Source organism: Episyrphus balteatus, chromosome 1, assembly GCF_945859705.1.
Source record: "Episyrphus balteatus chromosome 1, idEpiBalt1.1, whole genome shotgun sequence".
NCBI lineage: Eukaryota > Metazoa > Arthropoda > Insecta > Diptera > Syrphidae > Episyrphus > Episyrphus balteatus.
In genome coordinates, this window is record NC_079134.1 from 28,801,332 (window position 1) to 28,822,572 (window position 21,241).

Genomic DNA, 21,241 nt, shown 5'->3' on the forward strand with positions numbered 1-21,241 from the left:
GATCTAGAGACAGGAGAGTGGTGCCATATTCTCAGCTACCCAAAAGTGGTTTAATCCGGTTTTTTGATTTTTTTCAAAATTCCGAGAAAATCGCGTTTGAAAGTTGGGGTACAAATTTTTTTCGAAAAATCCCCTAATCTTTGAACGCTCCTGGAAGCTAAACCGCTTGAGAGCAATTTTTGGGATTGATGCCAAATGATAGCTTGTGTCATGGGCCTACGCTTTGCACATTGTCAGATTTTTAAAAAATCGCCTTCCATGTTAAACCGCCACATCATGCCTATTTTTTCAGAATCGTGCCTATTTTTTTTTTACTTTTAAGTTCTCCCGGTTTGAGAACGCGTGGACCTACAGGGATGAGAGTTGTACCCAAATGTAGGTTAGAGTCCCCGCTACCTTTTGGCATCAAACATTTTTTTTTTTCATTTTCATCAAAATTCCGAGATATAGGCGTTGGAAGTTGGGGCGCTCACTTTCGCTCAGCTCAAATGAACTAAGCTATGGTACCTAGCTCAAATTTGAGCTGAGCTGTGAGCTGAGCTGAAATGTGAGCTTTTTGCAACCCTGGCAACTTGCCACATGGAAATTACCACATGCAACTTGCCACATGCAACTTGCCACATACGACTTGCTACATGCAACTTGCCACATGAAACATGTAACTTGCAACGTGTTGTGTGTTTTATGTTTGCCGTACTGCGGCGTACTGCCTTTTTAAATACTAAAGTACTGCCTACTCTAAAGGTGAAACGACAGCCCTGCTACCCAGGGTGATCGCATCATAATCCCTTTGACATTCTTGTCAAAAAGTAAATTTTCATACCCACCCTCCCATAAGAAGTATAACTTCAAAAAAATTGGCAGCCGCTGGGGATCGAACCTACAACTCTTGGGTCACTGGGCGAATGCTTTACCACTGCGCTATCTCACTGTTAGAAATTATGGTGATTAAATGCTACAAAAGCAGAAGTCCGACAAAAATTAAAAAATTTCTTAACTTGTTTCAATTTTAATTTAAAGATATTTCATGTTAGTTTTTTCAACATTAAATCAACGTTGAACATACACTAGCCCAAAAAATTAAGGGAACAAAAAAAAATCGTCATTTTTTTTTTGTGATTTTCGATAGGCTGTATCTCAGTAAAAAATGATCGCATCATGACAAAATAAAAATCATGTGAAAGCTCTATTCTTCTAGTTTTAGGATTAAATGTTAAAATATTTTCTTTCTAACGGTAAAATAGCTAAACTGTTGGAAATGTTCAAAAACCAACATTTTCCAATTTTTTTTCGTTTTTACTGTTCTCCTAAGAAAATGGGAAAATTTTTTGCTGATAAAATGATTATTATTTTTAGAAAGGGTATTCATTTGGCTTTAAGATTCATTTCCTTTCAAACTTCTACGATTTTTTTTAGACTGCAATATCAGTCATCAAACCAAAAACCATACTTTTGACTTTGACTATCAATATCTCAATAACGGATCACTGTACAGAACATTCAAGGACACATTTAAAAACTTCATTCAATTCTCTACACAGAAATTAAGTTTGCTTTGTTAAACAAAATGTTTTCTTATTTTTGAGATTAATTTAGAAAAGCTATCAAAATAGGATTTTTTACGGTTTTTTAGAAAATTTACCGCTATTTTATTTCTATGTCTCAGTTTAATCTTGAGGCCTAATTATTGAAGAATAATATACCTGTAATTAGTATGCAAAGTTTCAGACTTATTCATCAAGCTGTTTTTCTGTTGTGAGGGTTTGAACTTTTGAGATGAAATAAAACACCATATTTCTGCAGGTCTAAATGACTTACTTCTTGCAACTATTTTATGAGCAAAATCAAATTCTTTTGAGTTTATTTGATAATTTTATTGACAAATATCGTTTAAATTTAAGATAAACCAAGGAAAAATTAAATGTTAAAAAAAAATTAAATTTTGAAAAAAAAAGCTTTTCATACCATTTTTGGATACTTTTCCTAATTTTGAAAATTTTTTGTTTTTCCTTTTTTTCCTTTTTGTTCCATTAAACATTAAAAAAAATCATTTTTTTTAGAAATCCAAAACTTTTGGTTTTTGGTTCAAAATTATATTTTTTTAATTTTTTGCCTCTTGAGACTTCCTCTTTTGTCACTTTTGTATGGTTTTTTGTATAAGCAAAAAACCGCTCTTTTTCGTATAAAACAATTTTCTTGAATATATTGTAACTTGGGGTAGAATTACGGCACACGATTACGATCATTCGTTAACGTTTTGACTATAAAAACTGAAGTTGGATAAAAGTTGGATATTTGGTTCTGAAAAACTTTAGCTTCGTAACTGGCCTTGACTACAAATAAAAACGGTCATCATATTTCTTGCCAATCAGATTGTAAACTAAAACATCTAAAGCATTGCGTTCTTCGAATTCAATATCACTTACAATTCCATAGATGGAACTACCATGTCGATGGAGATCATCTTGTACCGCCTCAGCCTTAAGCATGGTATTCGCGTATTCAAATAATTGCATAGTCGAGCAGTCAAGTCGGTTCTCCCGCTCCATGCTGCAGTCCATAGATTCAAGTTCGCTAGACTGGCTAACTCCGCCAAAACAAAAAAATAATTAAACAAGTTACCAAAAGCAAAAGAACTCCGGTTTGGAGAGCATTAGACAAAGAAGTTGTTTGCATTCCAATCAGCATTACAACACTAATTCTGCATTTTGGGAAACATTTTCCAGTTTTGGTATCGAGACGCCGCCGCGCTTACCGCCCCGACCGCAGACTTCGCTGGCTCTCGAAGATAACTATCTTTAGCTTTTGTTTTGTCGAATTGCATAGCTTCGAGATCGAGCAATGCTCTGATGCACCAAATTACCTAATTGACATAAGCACTTCCTTCTCTCCTCCCACTCATCGTCGTCGGTCGATCGTTCGGTTCCGTGCTACCTCTCTAAATAGAAGACCCCCGCGCAATCCTCAGGCTATTTGCATATTTTATCCGTCGCATACTCTTAATTATTTGCCAAAGTCATTACCAAATTGGTTTTCAATTGGTTGGCCATAGGCCAGGTTGACTTTTTTGCCAGTTAAGTTGCTACTTGCGTGTGATGGTGGAGATAGTGCAATCGTCGCTGTTGTCGCCATATCGTCGAAGTCTCGGTATATAATCGTAATCCAAACTCTGAGGCAACAAACTTCTTGAATTCGATTTGCGATGCCGCTTTCTGTGGTGCGCTGCGCTGAGATAGTGACGACGAAGACTCACCATGCGTAAGGAAGGAAGGAAGGAAGGCTTTGAGTTAGAGGTTGGTGAAATATTGGTCCATCCATTGCTTGGAGGAACAACAAAATGCACTTAGCTACCGCACTGGTATACAAAGTTATTTGTGTTTAACATTAGTTAGTCTTTTTGAACAGACCCGTTACCGTAAACGGAAGGCGGGTTATTTATGGCGGCAAGATCTTTAGTGCTTTTTGGGTATGGTAAGCAATTAGTGCGAGGAAATTGTTTTTTTTTTTTTTGTTTTTGTCAAAGAGTATTTAACTAAAGGAGCTTTGTGCCGACTTGAAAAGAGTTGTAGGATGAATGGTTTATATAGAGCCTTCGGTGTTTGTTAAGATAGTCCGTTTATATGCCGAAAAACTGGGTGCCGGTATTTAGAGGAAAAAGGTTGATTGCACTATTTATTTCATTTTATTGTAAATTATTGTTTGCAAAGGACTGTAGGAAGAGTGAAAGTTTTTCTAATGTTTGATCATTTTTGAATCAGATAAGCTTAATATAGATATAGAACCACTTCACACTTTTTCTAGTAAGAACATTCAATTTTGACTCATCAAGAGAATGACGTTTTTGTTTTAATGTTTTTTTTTACTTAACATTAAATAACACAAAAACTATCAAACATGGCTTTGTGATAATATAGAATGCCTTAAAAGTTGATTTCAAAGAACGGCTTCTTTTTATAAGAATAGCTACTTCTTATTCTTAGGTTATTTACTTCAATCAAACGTAGCTTTTCCAAAAAAGTTAGATACTTTTTTTTTTCTCAAAAACGATTTCATTTTAAAATAATTTTTGATAAAACACCATTTTTAATAGTTTTAATCCCTAAACTAACTTTGTCATTTTATTTCTTAAATAAAAAAAAGAGTGTGTGTACACATGTACACGCGACTGAAGTTATACTTCTCATTCAGTATATGTAAATGAATTTCATTTGATATTTTTAATTTCTATTATTAAATTAATTAATCCACACATCGTTTTTTTACATTTTTATCAAGTGAACAATAAATTAATTCTTTCATCCTCCTTGCGTCCATGTAGTTTTCAATGTATTCTGTGAAATTTACACATGTTGTGCGGTTCAGAACGTACGGTATACGCTTAACGAAACTAAATGAATTGAGCATAAAATGTGCGATATGGTTATTTTATGAGAATTGTGTGTGCTTCAGCACTAGTAGTAGCAATATGGAACTTGCAGAGTTGCTACAAAGCTCAAAAGTGAGCTGAGCTCAGCTCACAGCTCAGCTCAAATTTTGAGCTAGCTGACTTTTGAGCTATGTACCATAGCTCAGCTCATTTGAGCTGAGCTGAAAGTCAGCTGAGCTGATGGTTGAGCTGAGCTGTTGGGTGAGCTAAAGTAAAGTGAGCTGAGCTGAGCTGTGATGGGTGAGAGGATACATTGATTTTTATTTGGAAAGTATAATGAAATATGAAGATATTTTAAACTTTTATAAAACACCATAGCTCAAGATGTTTGGTTCTAGTTATTAATGGAATTATTTTAACACATGGATATTTTTATAAATAAAACAGATAATTTTTCGTGATCTTTCTCTTGGTTTTTTTAACCCTAGAAAGATAATCATAATATACGTCTCAGAGACGTATGATTCTAAAAAAGATTTTTGGTCTTATGTTAACACTTTTTGTCATATTTATTTAACTCATTACTTAGATTATTTTAAAGAAGTGATATAATAAATGAAATCAATTTAACAAAAACCCAGAAATTTGAATTGAATTAGATAAAACAGTTCTTTACACGCCATACGTCTTACAGACGTAGATTATCTTTCTAGGGTTAATAGTAAATATATTTCTATTTTTTTAGTAAAATATTTCTTTTTTAGTCATGAAAAAAATCAGGTACAATCCGGTTTTACGCCTTTGTTCAAAATTCCGAGAAAATCGCGTTTGAAAGTTGGGGTAAATTTTTTTTTCGAAAAATCCCCGAATCTTTGAACGCTCCTGGAAGCTAAACCGCTTGAGAGCAATTTTTGGGAGTGGTGCCAAATGATAGCTTGTGTCATGGGCCTACGCTTTGCACATTATCAGATTTTTAAAAAATCGCCTTCCATGTTAAACCGCCACATCATGCCTTTTTTTTCAGAATCGGGCTTAACTTTTTTTTTACCTTTAAGTTCTCCTGGTTTGAGAACGCGTGTACCTACAGGGATGGAAGTTGTACCCAAATGTAGGTTAGAGTCCCCGCTACCTTTTGGCATCAAAAAATTTTTTTTCATTTTTTTCAAAATTCCGAGATATAGGCGTTGGAAGGCTTTGATCTAGAGACAGGGGAGTGGTGCCATATGAAAGCTTATATTCTCAGCTACCCGAAAGTGGTATAATCCGGTTTTTCGATTTTTTTCAAAATTCCGAGAAAATCGTGTTTGAAAGTTGGGGTAAATTTTTTTTTTCGAAAAATCCCCGAATCTTTGAACGCTCCTGGAAGCTAAGCCGCTTGAGAGCAATTTTTGGGAGTGATGCCAAATGATAGCTTGTGTCATGGGCCTACGCTTTGCACATTGTCAGATTTTTAAAAAATCGCTTTGCATGTTAAACCGCCACATCATGCCTATTTTTTCAGAATCGGGCTTAACTTTTTTTTTACCTTTAAGTTCTCCTGGTTTGAGAACGCGTGTACCTACAGGGATGGAAGTTGTACCCAAATGTAGGTTAGAGTCCCCGCTACCTTTTGGCATCAAAAAATTTTTTTTCATTTTTTTCAAAATTCCGAGATATAGGCGTTGGAAGGCTTTGATCTAGAGACAGGGGAGTGGTGCCATATGAAAGCTTATATTCTCAGCTACCCGAAAGTGGTATAATCCGGTTTTTCGATTTTTTTCAAAATTCCGAGAAAATCGTGTTTGAAAGTTGGGGTAAATTTTTTTTTTCGATAAATCCCCGAATCTTTGAACGCTCCTGGAAGCTAAGCCGCTTGAGAGCAATTTTTGGGAGTGATGCCAAATGATAGCTTGTGTCATGGGCCTACGCTTTGCACATTGTCAGATTTTTAAAAAATCGCTTTGCATGTTAAACCGCCACATCATGCCTATTTTTTCAGAATCGGGCTTAACTTTTTTTTTACCTTTAAGTTCTCCTGGTTTGAGAACGCGTGTACCTACAGGGATGGAAGTTGTACCCAAATGTAGGTTAGAGTCCCCGCTACCTTTTGGCATCAAAAATTTTTTTTTCATTTTTTTTCAAAATTCCGAGATATAGGCGTTGGAAGTTGGGGCGCTCACTTTCAGCTCAGCTCACTTTCAGCTCAGCTCAAATGAGCTAAGCTATGGTACCTAGCTCAAATTTGAGCTGAGCTGTGAGCTGAGCTGAAATGTTAGCTTTTTGCAACCCTGGCAACTTGCCACACGCAACTTGCCACATACAACTTGCCACATGCAACTTGACACATGCAACTTGCCACATACAACTTGCCACATGCAACTTGCCACATGAAACATGTAACTTGCAACGTGTTGTGTGTTTTATGTTTGCCGTACTGCGGCGTACTGCATTTTTAAATACTAAAGTACTGCGTACTCTAAAGGTGAAACGAAAGCCCTGCTACCCAGGGTGATCGCGTCATAATCCCTTTGACATTCTTGTCAAAAAGTAAATTTTCATACCCACCCTCCCATAAGAAGTATAACTTCAAAAACTGGTACAAAATTTTTTTCAAAGTCTCCAAAGTCTGACATCTTCAACCTTAACCGCTTCATTAAAAGCTCCAACTGGTTTAATTAGTGAGGAATTTCCTTGTTAAATCATGATATCACAACGGACCAATAAGTGGTCTAAGTGTGTCAGTAGTTTTCCTGACAGCCATTTCTACCTAACCTAACCTAAAGTCTCCAAAGTCAAAAAACTCTTTTCGAGAAAGAAAAATTACCTGGAAAATTGAATGCAAATTACTTAAATTTTTCGAAATATTCTAGCAGAGGTAAGAATTTCACAATTAACAAAATATACACATTCCCTTTTTTCTTCAGTTTTCCAAATCATTTGTTCGAAAAAAAAAAAAAATAATGTGTGCAATTCACACGTGGTTGAAGTGAAACCTTAAAAATCATTTAAAAAAAATCGAAAAAATATAATTTTTTTTGATTCCATTTCTTTTTTTATATATGACAACCTACAATAAATTTTATACCATCTGAAAGCTTATTGTTTCAGCTCAAAATATTTATACCCACCATGTCTATACAACATCTACAAAAAGAGCTAAAATTTTGTTAATCCAATTAGTTTTCATAAAAAAGGCAAAACAATCAATCGCTTTTCTCTTCTAACGTCATTAAATTCATTTTTTAAAAGACAACCTATAATAAATTTTATATCATTATTATTTCACCTTTTATATGACGCTTCAATCATATTTCTACCATGTCTACAAAAAAAGTAAGAATTTTTTAAAGCCAACCATGTTGAAATTTCAAACTGAAATTACGGTACTTCCTCTACTGCTGGCTGGTCATCGGCAACAAATCTTCACAGGTGTTTTGAGGTACTTTTCATGTTTTTCAATTAAAGATTATATAACTTGTAGAGCACGTACCGTTATGTGTGATATATAAAATGAAAGGTAATATTATCAGCATGCGTATTAAAGTTGAATACATTTTTTATGTGCTCTAGATCAAAAGATATAACGTTTAAAAAAAAAACATCTTTTCACCGTTACCTCAGAATTTTGAATATGAAATTAATTGAAATTTTGCACAATTATAATTTATTCAATTATTACTGTATCAATTTCATTCATCTATCTATTAAAACAAAAAAGTTATGATCAATTGATTTTTCGTGTCGCTTTTTCGTTTCATCTTGTTTCAAATCACTACGATGCTAAAGAAGTTTTCACTACAAAAATATAAAGTAGGCATACAAACACATGCTAAAATTCAAAATTTAAAATAATTCATTTGTGTGCATTGTGCAAGAGATTTCCTTACATTTTGCTCGTGAACTACTTCATCGCTCATAAAGCAAAACTCTCCACTTTTCTCTCCACCAAGATTCACAGGAACCTTCACCGGTGAACACATACAAATACAAATTTGTATGGATTCACAAGTATGTACCAACTAGGCTTAAGCAAAGAATTTTTGTTTTCGAAAGCTTTTTGTATGTATTGTGGGTATGTACCTATGTATGTGTTTTTTTTTTAAATAAAATTAAAAAAAAAAAAGAAATTGCAATGCTTTTCTTAAGAAATTATTATTCGACACAAAACAAAAATTGTCAACCCGTTTTAAAAATAAAATGCATGACTGGGTCGCATGAACTTTCTCTTAGAGTTCAAGTTGCTTAAATTAAGACTTTTTATACAGGTACAAAAAAACAAAAATAAAATTCGTTTTTTTTTTAAATAAAATAAAATCTGAAATCAAATTGCCCTCCAAAACAAGTATGCAGTTTTGATTGATATATTAAGATGCATTCTTAGAAAAAAAATTTTAAAATCATCAGAGCCGTTTTTTTTTTAAACTATTTTTTTATAAATAATTTTTTGGAAAAAAAGTTTTAAAATAAAATTGGTGCACCATTTTGTAGAAATCACTAATCAACATCTAAAAACAAAATTTCAAAAAAATTTAATGTCCCGTTTTCAAAAATTTGATTTTTCAAACAAATTTTCAAATTTTTTTTTTAAATTTAAAAATTATTTTTTTTAGAAATTTAAATTATATAAATTTAAATTATATATGTATGTAAATGCTTCTTCACAAAAAATTTTCGTTGAAATTGAGTAAGCAGCTTCGGAGATAATCGGATTTGAAAAAAACGGTTCTATGACAGGTACCATTAATAAGGATTTTCAAAAAAAAAACTTTTTATATTAAATTTGGAAACTTTAAAACACAAAACTACAAAGTTTAAAGTGAATCGCTTTGGCAACGATTAAGTTATTGGTATCTATCACAAAAACTATTTACAAGAATTTCTATGCATTTTATTGTTTCATGAATACTATACTACTTATATCTATAGAAAATTTTGAATAACATTTAAGTTAGTATTTTGAACATTTTATCTCAAAGTTTGGTTAGTTACTGCTCATGAAAATAGAGGATGGCAAGTTTTTTGAAATTAATTTTTTTTAAATATTTTGCAATCAAAGATGTAATCAAAATAGTAAACTTTGAATGTAATGCTGATAACATAAAATAAATCTTATACATTTTGGATCATTTTAAAACAATATTTAAATGGTGTTTTTTGTTTTGTTTCAATATTGCAACGAATTAACAAAAGCCTTTCTCACCTATAGAATCTGTATTTCAAATTTTCACAAATCTTCAATTCGATTTTACCGAATTTCAAAATAATACGCCAAAAATTTTTATCAATCATTTCGAAAGAATCTTAATTTCTGTCTCATAGCAATCAAAATATTTGAACTGCAATTAGCTATCTGACCATATGGATAGTCATAGCAAATTTCCTACAACAACCCAGGTCGTGGGAACATTTCAAAAGTTGCACACCTCGTCCTCGTCATTCTTCCTTCTTGATCCAGCATTACTCAGCATTTCCGCACACACATCCTAAATATCAGAAAAAAAAACACATACCCAATATACTCTCTCTTTCTCAATCAGTTTAATGTTTAGTTGCCGATTGTGTTCAAAGGCCCCCAACATCAAACAGATTCCGACATCCGAATATTCGCCAATCTGACCATCTTCGTCGAATGGAAATAAATTCTTAACGCGATTGCAAATAACACTGCGAGCGCATTTAACCACTCACACGCTCCAACTATATATAATATTATCTTCCATGCGAGTTTGGAGTATTGGCCATTGGGTCCTCCACCGCCGCCGCGTTCTGAAAGTGCGATGATGTCGATCGTCGTCGACGTATGCGTCTCTGTCCTCCAGTCGGTTTTGTTGTCGGTAATAGTCGTTATTGTCGGATTGAAAAAGCATTGAGACTTCGTCATCAGCTTCCGTGGCATTCTCTAGCGAAAGTCTCACTAATAAATGATTAAACGTGAATGTTTGTCCAGAGAGTTGCAGCTCGTAGAAAGAAATCGCATCTCTCCTCTTGTGGTTCCCTGAATCTTCAGTATTAACAAAATGCAACTATGTCCATCGGGCACACACGGTAGCATATCCCATTGGCAATCCGAATCCCAGTTCCCATCCCCACACCGATAACGATTTGTGTTTGCGCTCAGATACGCACAAAATTTCCTCCAACCATAGCGCAGCTCTTCGGCTATTAGTGAAATATGCTTTGCGATCGTCCGAACGCAAAGGAGCCGCTTCGATCGCTCCACGTGAAAATACCGCGCATGCCTTTTATCGTCGTTTGGTTCGTTCGGTTCGGTTCATCTCGGCTCCGTGATGTGGTCGCAGACGAACCGAACAGATTGGAAATGCGCCGAGGTCCTGCAAAATTTGTTGGCTCTTATGTCGGACATTCTCACCACCTTCGTGTGGGCAATTCAATTTCGCTACCAACAACTTACAAGCGGCTGATTAGGATGGAAAAGATGTTCTGGACAGGAGACAGACTGGTGACTCTTCATCACAACAGGAGCGATGACATTTCTAGTGGATTGTTTGTTGTTTTTTTTTTGCTTTGTATTGACGCAGGATAATTGATTCCTTTTAGCCTTATCAGTGACACTGTAACTTCTCAATTTTGCTTAGTTTTTCTTTTTTTTCTTGTTCTGTTTGTGACATGTCCAAGATGCCTCCTCTTCTTCGTATTGAAGATCGTCAGTGTGCTCTGTCTCCCATGACAAGAGAGTGACAGGCGTAATTATGTAAACGTTTCTTTAAACAGTCAGTTGAGGAGTTACGAGTTAAGGAACTGTTTAGGTTTAGGAAGGGTGATTTCGTGCAAAAGGAATTGTTTTATTTTTATGCTGGATGAGCACTGAATACAAAAAAAAAAAACACTTGGGGGAAGGACTCATCCCTTTTTGGGTTTAATTATTGTAGTGCAACTGATGTTATCGTGCGGTAGGTTTTTTGGCGTGGGAATTTTCATACCTGTTGAATGCTTTCGATAGATTGTTTAAATGTATGCAAATGATGAGAAGGTTTTCTGTGAATTTGTTTTTTTTTTTTATTATTTTTTGGTGGTGACTAGGGAGTGTTTTTTAATTGCGTTTGCGTGTTTATTTGAATAATGTTAATTGAGGAGAACTTGTTGATGCAAGAGCGCATAGGGGTGATATTTTATTTATATTTTGACAAAGTGAAACTACCATGGTTGAATAGTTGTTGTCCGTTAAAAATCGGTTAGAATTTTCATTAATTTTTCAAAATAAAACACTTTACTTACAAGATTTTAAAATTATTTTACTGATAAAAACAATTGTTTCTCACAGTGTAACAACATTATTTTATAGATAATTTAAATTTAATTTTATAATGTTGATAAATAATATTAAAGATAATTTTTCCAGCAATAAAATCAAACGAAAAAAAAAAACAAAAACAAATTAAAAATTAAATGAATATATACTTTTCGATACTAATAAGTATTTATTTTACCAAGAACAATTAGAATGTTTTTCAAAACAAAATATTTGTTTTTAAATTAAGTAAATGGGATTACAATATCGACTTAACAAAAAATTTAAACCTATTTTAAGCTTAGAAGAGTTCAGATCTATCTCATCAAAGAAAGTTATTTCCAAAACATAATTAAAAAGTTAATCTCAAACAAAAGAGCTGATGTACGAACTTTAAAATAAACAATGATCATTTTTAACGTTAATGTTATTTTATTTATTTCGTATAAATAGCTTAATTTATTGACATTACACATAATAAGGTAATACCTTCCGAATGTTGTCAAAATTTGTTTGTCAAAATTAAACAGGAAATTAGTTTTTGTTTCAATTTATAAAATGTCATTTGAAAAAATTATTAATTGAAAAATAACAAATTTTCTTTGTGCTTCTTGATGGAAAATGGTCAAATATTGTTAAAAAATTTGTTGTGTCCGTGGTTTATCCGCTTTTTGACAACGTTCGGAAGATATTACCTTATTTTGAGTACTGTATTGTTTTACTATTATTAAAATTCTCAATAAATTGCACGACTGGGTCATGTACTTGCCCTTATTTAATTTTAAGAGAAGGTATCAGTTGCTCAAAAAACTAATAGAAGAATATTTTTAATTTAATTTTATAGTGCATTTACGATAAAACTTAAAATTGCCATAAGATTTCTTGTATAACAAAGAATTTGTAGGAATTTATTTTGACAATCGTCCATTTTCAAAAAATTCATTTTTCAAAAAAAATAATTTTTTTTGAAATTTTTTCTTAATTACATATCTCATTTTTATTTTGATAGTATGACAGGTAACTTTAATTTTGGTTCTAGAAAAAAAATATTCAATTTCCTCGTCTCAGGTCACTAAAAAATCTTAACTATTAGTACAGGTAAAATAGGCATTTAAAAAATTAAAAATTGTTACACTCATGAAACTTGAGAAAAAGTTTGCTTTTGGGATAAGAAACAAGTTAAAAAAGTCTATAAAAAAAAGTGGTTTTTTTCGCGGACAAGATTGAGGAGGTGAAGGACAAAAATATAGTGAACAAAATTGTTTGTGGAATATAACCATATGACACATGTTTTTAAGGAATTTTTTTGATTCTGAATCTAATGACATTAGAATAAAGTCAATACGATTACTCTAAGAAAAGTTATTGCCGATTAAAAACAAGACTGCTTGTTTTTTTTTTTACCTCAACAGGTAAAACATAACCGAAACCCATGTTAAGAACATGCTACACTGATGAAATTCGGGATGAAGGCTTTAGATAAAGCAGGAACAAAATATTCAAAAAGTTCTTAGAAATATTTTTGGTGAAAGGGTGTTTTTTTTTATGGGTTGAGTTATGTGTGAGAAAGGTATCATAACAGCTGACTTAAATGTTATTATTTTTTTTAAACTTGGTGAAAAAGTTTTAGTTGGTATAAGAATTAAGAATCTATAAAGTGCACCAAATTATCTTGAGTGAAAGGGTGTTTTTTTTCTAAGAAATGATGAAATTCGGAATTAGTACTACAAAAACTGGGAAAAAATTGTTACACCAATGAAAAATGGTAAAAATGTTTCATTTATAACAGAAACCAAGAACCCAAATTGTCTATACAAACATTTTAGGTAAAAGGGTGTTTTTTTTTTGGGAAATAAAGAAAATTCGCGATAAGTCCGATAAAATCAATAATATAAAAGGTAGCCTTTCGAAATTCATTAAATATGTTCTCTTTCCCATGGGAATAACGAACAAAAGTAGTTTATAAATTTGTTCATGTTAAAGGGTGTTTTTTTAGGTGTAGAGAAAATATTTGTATATTGGAAAAAGTGAGTAATAATAGTGGTACCCTACTGAAATTCAGCAACTAACTTACTTTTGAGATAAGTAACAAGTATCTAAAGTGTCTATAAAAATATCATGGTTAAAAGAGGGCTTATGGTTTTTTTTAAGTGAAAACAAAAATGATAAGCACCCTAATGAAATTTGTTATAAAAAGCAATAATAAAGAGTTTTCATAAAAAAAATTTAGGTGAAAGGGTGTTTTTTTTTCGAAGAGACAGTAAAATTTGTATTTGGTCCCAAAAAGCCAATGATTCATTGTATTTTTATTTTCGATGACAAATTGAACGTTTATACTTAAGTTTTTAGGCGTTTTACACGAATCATTGGCATTTTGCGACCAATTACAGATTTTACTGTCTCTTCGAAAAAAAAACCCATCAAACCCAACTTTTTTGTATAGACCTTTTTTATCCTTGGTTCTTATTCAAAAAGCAGTAGTAGTAGATCCCTACATGATGTGATAAGTTCAATATGTGTTATTTATTTTATTTATAAAACCTAAACATAATTTTTTTTTTAAGCTTAAGGAAATCCAATTCAAATACCAATTCATAAATTAAAGATCGACAGTCACATTTGTCATACTTTTCTTCAAGCATTTCTTAGAAACAAATTGTGATTGTGAAAATAAATCATCTTTGAAATACTTAAGAATATTAATATTCAAATAAACCTTCAACAAATCGCTCTCGTGGCGCTATAAATACATAATATCTATATTCTCCCCCCAACTGACACAATATATCTCGCAATTAAATGGACTTGTTTACAAAAACAAGAAGTCACAACAGGAAACACATAACGAAATCTGATTAATAGATCAATAATATTGTCGCCTTTATCTGCGACTTCGAACACACCACTGACGCCATATGATACATTGTATCTAAAGCATCCCATAATCAATCAGACTTAATAGAGTAAGTTCCCTCAAGCTGCAAGTCAAAGCCATCAGTTCAGATAGAGCCCATCGATGATGGTGGCGGCAGCCATGTGGCGAGAAAGCATTAACTTTCTGCAAAGATTTTGCCGATACAAAAAACACATCTGCAATTAGCTTATCCAGTGCAATTCTCTTGAAACGCTTGATAAATGATTTCAACCATCGATACCTCAAAATATGTCCGGTTATTAATTGCGTGATGCTATTTTAAACTATGTATCTAAAGCCTAAGCCAGTACAGAGTAAGCTTGTGGTACTACACTGATGCTGATGGTTGGTCTTGGTAATGATCATTGCAATGGCCTTTTCTGTTCTGCCATTTGGTCTTGAAGTGAAGTCTTTTCACCGATTTGCATCTGTAAGGATAATATTTTTGCAGATTTTATTCGAAAATCCCGTCTCGGTGACCAAGAATTAAGTGATTTCAGCCATAAACCCGATATTTCATTTCTCACTTTAATAAAGCCGTATGAAGTTGTTAACATTTACGATAACAAACGGCGGACATTAGGCCTCAAATAACCAATTTTGAGGTATGAGACAGTCAATGGTGGTGTCGGTGGCGGTGGCGGCTGCAGCTATCAGCGTGACAGTCAATTTGCGGCAAATACCTGCGCTGTACGTATGCGTGTGACTAGGATTTGTGTTGGTCGTTGGTTAGGCCGGGCGGCTCTTGGCGCTGTCCTCAAAAGCGCTAATACCATCATCGGTTATTGAGATGAAAAGACATTGGATTCGCCATAACCCACAAATTCACGGCACATCACGACAGCATCGCAGCGTTTTCGGTGCGGTATCCGGATGATACCATGGCGCGAGAGTGGTGGAACGTGGCAAAATGGCTTCGCGGACCACAGGCGACATTTATGTGGGAATAAAGTAGCGAGTTTATATTTGTGTGGAAATCACGCTTAGAGCCACATAATTACACGCCAGTTTAATTGGACCGCCGAGGGATCCTGTTGATTGGAAATGATTTTTTCTTCTTTAACTTATTTTCGGAACAAAGTTGCCGCACATCTTAGAGCAGGAAGTTGATTATTCTCATTTGGACTTTTATATTCTTTGTAATGTTAAAGTATATTGAAAGGAAAATTAAAAAGCAAATACATGGGTAATTTTAAATTAGACAGGTTATTTGAGTTCTTTAGTAGATTTTGTTTTGTTAAATGTGTAGTTGAAATTAATCTGATTTTGCACTTGTAATGAATGAATTTTCAATTCAAAGACTTTTAAGAAGGGTTGGGAAACTTTTTTCTGTGATGTTTGCTTAGAATTTTTAATACTGAAAATTGAGTAAAATCAATTTAAATGATTTAAAAAAAAATATTTTTTAGAGCGGTCATGCCAGCTTAAGCTATCTATGTTTTGCTCAAAAATTCAACTCTTTAAAACGAACATGAAGCTTACTTCAAAATATATATCTCCAAAGAAAACAATTATATAGAAAAATTATAGTTTCCACTTTTACTAAGTGTTTTTTTTTTTTTCAAATAAATGCAGTTAGCGAATCCACTGGAAAACAAAAGAGCTGTGCAGCAAACTTTAAAATTCACATTGTTTAACGTTTTATTTAATCTCATAACCCTTAGGATAGTTCCAGGCACGTTTAAGCCTTATAGAACGAAGATGAAAGTGAACATTTGATAAATCAATTGATGGTACTTAAATACAGGTATACTTGTTTTATTCATGTATTTCAATCTAAAAATTCCAAAAAATGTGAAGTTTTCCAATAAAAAATGGAAAAAAATTTTAAATTTTTACAAAATATATTACTATTATGAAGCAGAGCTTTCTATCATGATATTCATACATTTAAAATATGGCTTCTTGAAGTCATTAGCGCAAATTTTCAAACACTTAAACCCTACTCTAAGTCCACTTTAAAACGGAGGTCGGATCTAAAAACAAAATTTAAAACGAGAGTCTGCTCTTGCTCTGTTATTATCGAACGATTAAAAGGTATACTTAATCGTTAAACAAGCATCAAAAAGCTTATTTATCTTTTTAAAGTATACTTTTATTTGCTGACGTTTGTGAATGAAAACCAATAAAAGCAAAGAAAATTGGTTTTAGAAGTGAAAAATATTCTTTTATATAAATTCTTATAATATTTGAACACATAATTGAAAAAAAAAAATATATCCGGAAACAATAAACTATGCTTGAGATCAAATTTACACAATTTATCCAATATGAGATTGGTCATTTGAAGCCAAGGCCAGTGTTTTTTTTTAAATTTAAATTTTTATTTTATTTCAGTATCGTTTCACTTGATAAAAAGAACAAATAAAAATCATTTGAAGCTTGAATAATTATTTTGCAAATTGTTTATTTTGTTTTTTTTTTTTTTTTTTTTTTTTGACTTCTTTATCTGTCAATTTTAGATGTGCTAAGACATTTGTAACTTTTACCATTAGATAGAGAAAACTATTGCGAACCAGTGTTGAATTTATTTTTTTTTTGTTATATACATAATGCCAGCATTTTCAGGATTATATACATATATTTTTAGTTTTACTTACTAATTGACTTTTTTTAAACCAACTTTTTGAAGTGAAAACTTCTTTAGTATCGTAGTGATTTGAAACAAGATGAAACGAAAACGCGACACGACTTCAACTTGTTATAACTTTTTTGTTTTAATAGATAGATAAATGAAATTTGTGTTGTAGATAGGTAATTAAATAAATTATAATTGTACAAAATTTCAATTTATTTAATATCCAAAATTCGGAGATAACGATGAAAAGATGTTCTTTTTCTAAACACGTTATATCTTTTGATCTAGTGCACATACAAATTTGATTTAACTTTAATACTGATAATATATCTAACCTTTTATTTGATATATTACACATAACGGTACGTGCTCTACAAGTTACACAATCTTAAATTGAAAACAATTTAAAAATACCTCAAAACACTTGTGGAGATCTGTTGGCGAAGACCAGCTATTCGACATGGTTGACTTTAAAAAATTCTAACTTCTGTTGTAGACATCTTTGAAAGAAGATTTATACATCATTATACAAGGTGAAACAATAAGCTTTCACATGGTATACATTTTTTTATAGGTTGTCAAACAAAAAAATTGATTTAATAGCACGAGAACATAAAAATAAATGTTTTTTTTTTGCTTTTTGGATGAAATTTCATCGAGTTTAAAAAATTCTAGCTCTTTTTGTAGATGTCTCATAGACTAAATTGATATATATATTTTGAGCTAAGACAATAAGCTTTCAGATGGTGTAAAAATTTGTATAGGTTGTTAGGCAAAAAATGCATTTAATAGCGTGAGAAGATAAAAATACGTGTTTTTTCGCTTTTTTTGATGGAAATTGATCGAGTTCAAAAAATTCTAGCTCTTTTTGTAGATGTCGTATAGACCTGATCGATATATATATTTTGAGCTAAGACAAAAAGCTTTCAGATGATATAAAATGTATATAGGTTGTCATATAAAAAACATGGATTTGAAGGTGATAGAATAAAAATAGGTAGATTTTTTCTATTTTTTTTTTTCAAGAAAAATGATTTTTTAAGGTTTCACTTCTACCACGTGTGAATCGCACACATGATTTTTTTTTTTAATTTAGCGCTGTTACAACAGCTATGTGTTTCTGTGGCATTTATAGACAAATAACAAAACAAATAAATTGACATCCTTGAAAACCTGCTCCACTAACAAGTGTGCACAGAGAAAAGAACGCCAAATATAACTTTACTTCTAGTATATTTAATCAGAATAAAGTTAAATATGCTAGAAATAAAGTTAAATATACCAGAAGTATAGTTATCCCTGCTTTATTTTTTCTCTGTGTGCGTTTCAAAATAATATTTTTTACAAATCCGATGGAAAACAAAAGAGCTGAGTAGCGAACCTTAATAATTATTAAATATACATATTTTTTTTATTCTGGCTTAATTTATTTGTATTAACCTTCATAATATATGAAAAGCTAATATTGAACTTTATATTGATGGTTTGATTTTTTTTTTATGTTGATATCTGCGAAAAAAGCTAATTAGTAAACAACCATAATCTTGTTGGAAAATTCTTACTACAAATTTACTTCCCGATAAATTTTGTTTGTTTTTTTTTTTTTTTATGTACCTATTACAACCTGAACTAGTCGTAAAATAAGAAAAATGTTCACAAATACAATAGTATTGGTTTTTTTTTAACGACAAAGCTGAAAATTTTAACGAGTATTTAACTTTTTCTTTTTTATTTTCGGGATTTGTCCTTCGTTTGGTTTTTTTTTCTGGTTTGGAAGACTTCCTATCCAAGTCAGGTGAAGAAAGATTTCTTCAGAATTTGAGTTTTCAAGGAACCTCCATTAATAGAAGCAAAAAGATATACATATTTATATTTTGTAAATAAGTAAAACTGATTTTTTTTTTGTACCTTTATTGATCTCAATACTAGTGTGACAAACACCGTGTCTTTAATAAGGAACCTAACTTAATTCTTTTATTGATTATGAGCACATTCTATCCAAATCCTCATTCAAATTGGCTGTCAACCAACAAAGCCTTTCGCATCACCATCGATATAGAAAAGGATAATTCAATTGTATACATAGTTCTTTTCTATTTCACTGTCAAGGACGAGGCCACCATTCACCATCACACCGCCTTCCCATATGAATTTGCCTTTTATACTAAACCACAACGAACTTGGCCAATATCCCAGGCAACAAGTCAGAGCAAAAGAAGTTTGTTTATATTCGATTGTAAGATTCAATTAAAACGCAGATATATAGTCTGGGGCCCTTGTGTCCATGTTGCCATATTCGTATATAGCGCGCGAGCACAGTATCTGAATAGAGTTTGCTTTTATCTGTCGCAGATAACGATGCCGCTTTTGATGTTATTGCCAAACAGCATCAACTATATGGGGCCAGTAATGTGATCATTTTTATCCTCGAGCGGATCTTTTTGATGCGCACACACACACACAAATACATTTATACACACAACTCTATACTGCAACTGCATCTATAACTGAGAGAGTCAAATTCAAAAGTTTAAGTAGCCATTTTTTTTTTTTGTATTTATATTTTGTTTAATGTTGAAAAGAAAAGAAAGATACATCGATTGTGTCCTTGTTTGCAAAAATCCCTATCTCTCGTTCTCGACCCGACTCGCTCTGCGCTAAACCAAAAAGCAATTCTTTCGTGAATTGTTGGAGTTTTTGTTGTATATTATTTTTTTTTTGTCAATAAGCGTGGATATCCGGAGACCGATTGAGGATAATTTGCGAATGTGAATTGTTTTCATGGGGCGACTTAAGGCTGGAAAGTTGCTTCACTACTGCTATACTCTTGGTGCGATGTGATTACGATAATAATGAGATTTTTGTTAATTTTTATTATTTTTCCATTATTTAATGATTGTATAGATTTTTTTTTTTATTTTTGCTTGCCTTCACAAAACGAACGGTGTGTTTGTGGCCAATTTGATCATTTTATTCTGCGCAAGTGATTAGTATCGCGTAATCAAGTGAAGAGTTATTTTTCAGCTCATTAACATTTCTTAAAAACACTTTCTTCAAAGGATTTTATAAAAGATCAACACCGACAAAAAGTACTTTGAGAATTTTAAAAATGTTTGAGTTAAGTCACCACAGTTTAACACTAAGGGAAGATGTGTTTGACGAATATTCGATATAAAACGCCAGAAGAGACCTTTTAAGCCTTTTGGTGGTGTTAAGAGTTTAAAAGTGCTTATTCAATAGTCAAATTTATTTTTGATACAGTGAGTGCAAGCTATTTTCAAGTCTTCTTGTTTAGGCTTTGAAGGTATTCTTCTTATTGAGTTTTCTACCGGAAAAGGGAATAATCCTTTTGTTATCAATTGAACTTTTATCAAGAAAGTCATAAAACTATTTTTTTGTAATTGTATTGTAACTATAATCAACTTTGCAAAGAAGTTTATCTCTTTCCCAAACTTTTTAATACCATTGGAAAGTTTTCTTAATTTTGGATCTGAAACTCTTCTACAAATTTTAAGCAAATTAAATGCTAAATTTGTTGCGAAAATTAAAAAAAAACTGGTAGCTTGCATGGTTTTTGAGTTATTAATTTTCAGTAAAAATAAATCTGAAGTTGACAAATTAAATTTGGAATGATTAAAAACAGCAGTTTTGGCTGACATCCAAATTAGATGCTTTTTAAATGCTTTAAAACTCAATAAACTTCTTTTTTTTATAGTCTCTACTCAAGAGGACGAAAATAAGAAAATTATTATCTTAATGATGTTCATAATTGTACCTAGTCAAACGCTAAATTTTGTTGCCCAAATTTAAGCTATTGGAAACGAAATTTTTGGTGCAAGCCTTAATTTTTGTAGCTCGAATACTTTTTAAAATATTTAAGGTTTTGTTAATAAAAGTAAGTTAAAAAAAAAATGCGAAATTTAATTTTTTTTCCACAAATTTGAAGTAACAAATATTAAAAAGTTAATACAAAATGTATTAAAATTTAATATAGTTGTATTAAAAAACAATACAGTTTATAAGAATTTAATACCAAAAGTATTGCATATTTAAATTTAATCTTTTTATATTAATTTCTAATAAGAATTTTATTAAAAGATAATACAAAAATATTTCAATTTAATACCATTATGTATTTCAAGTTAATAAAATGTA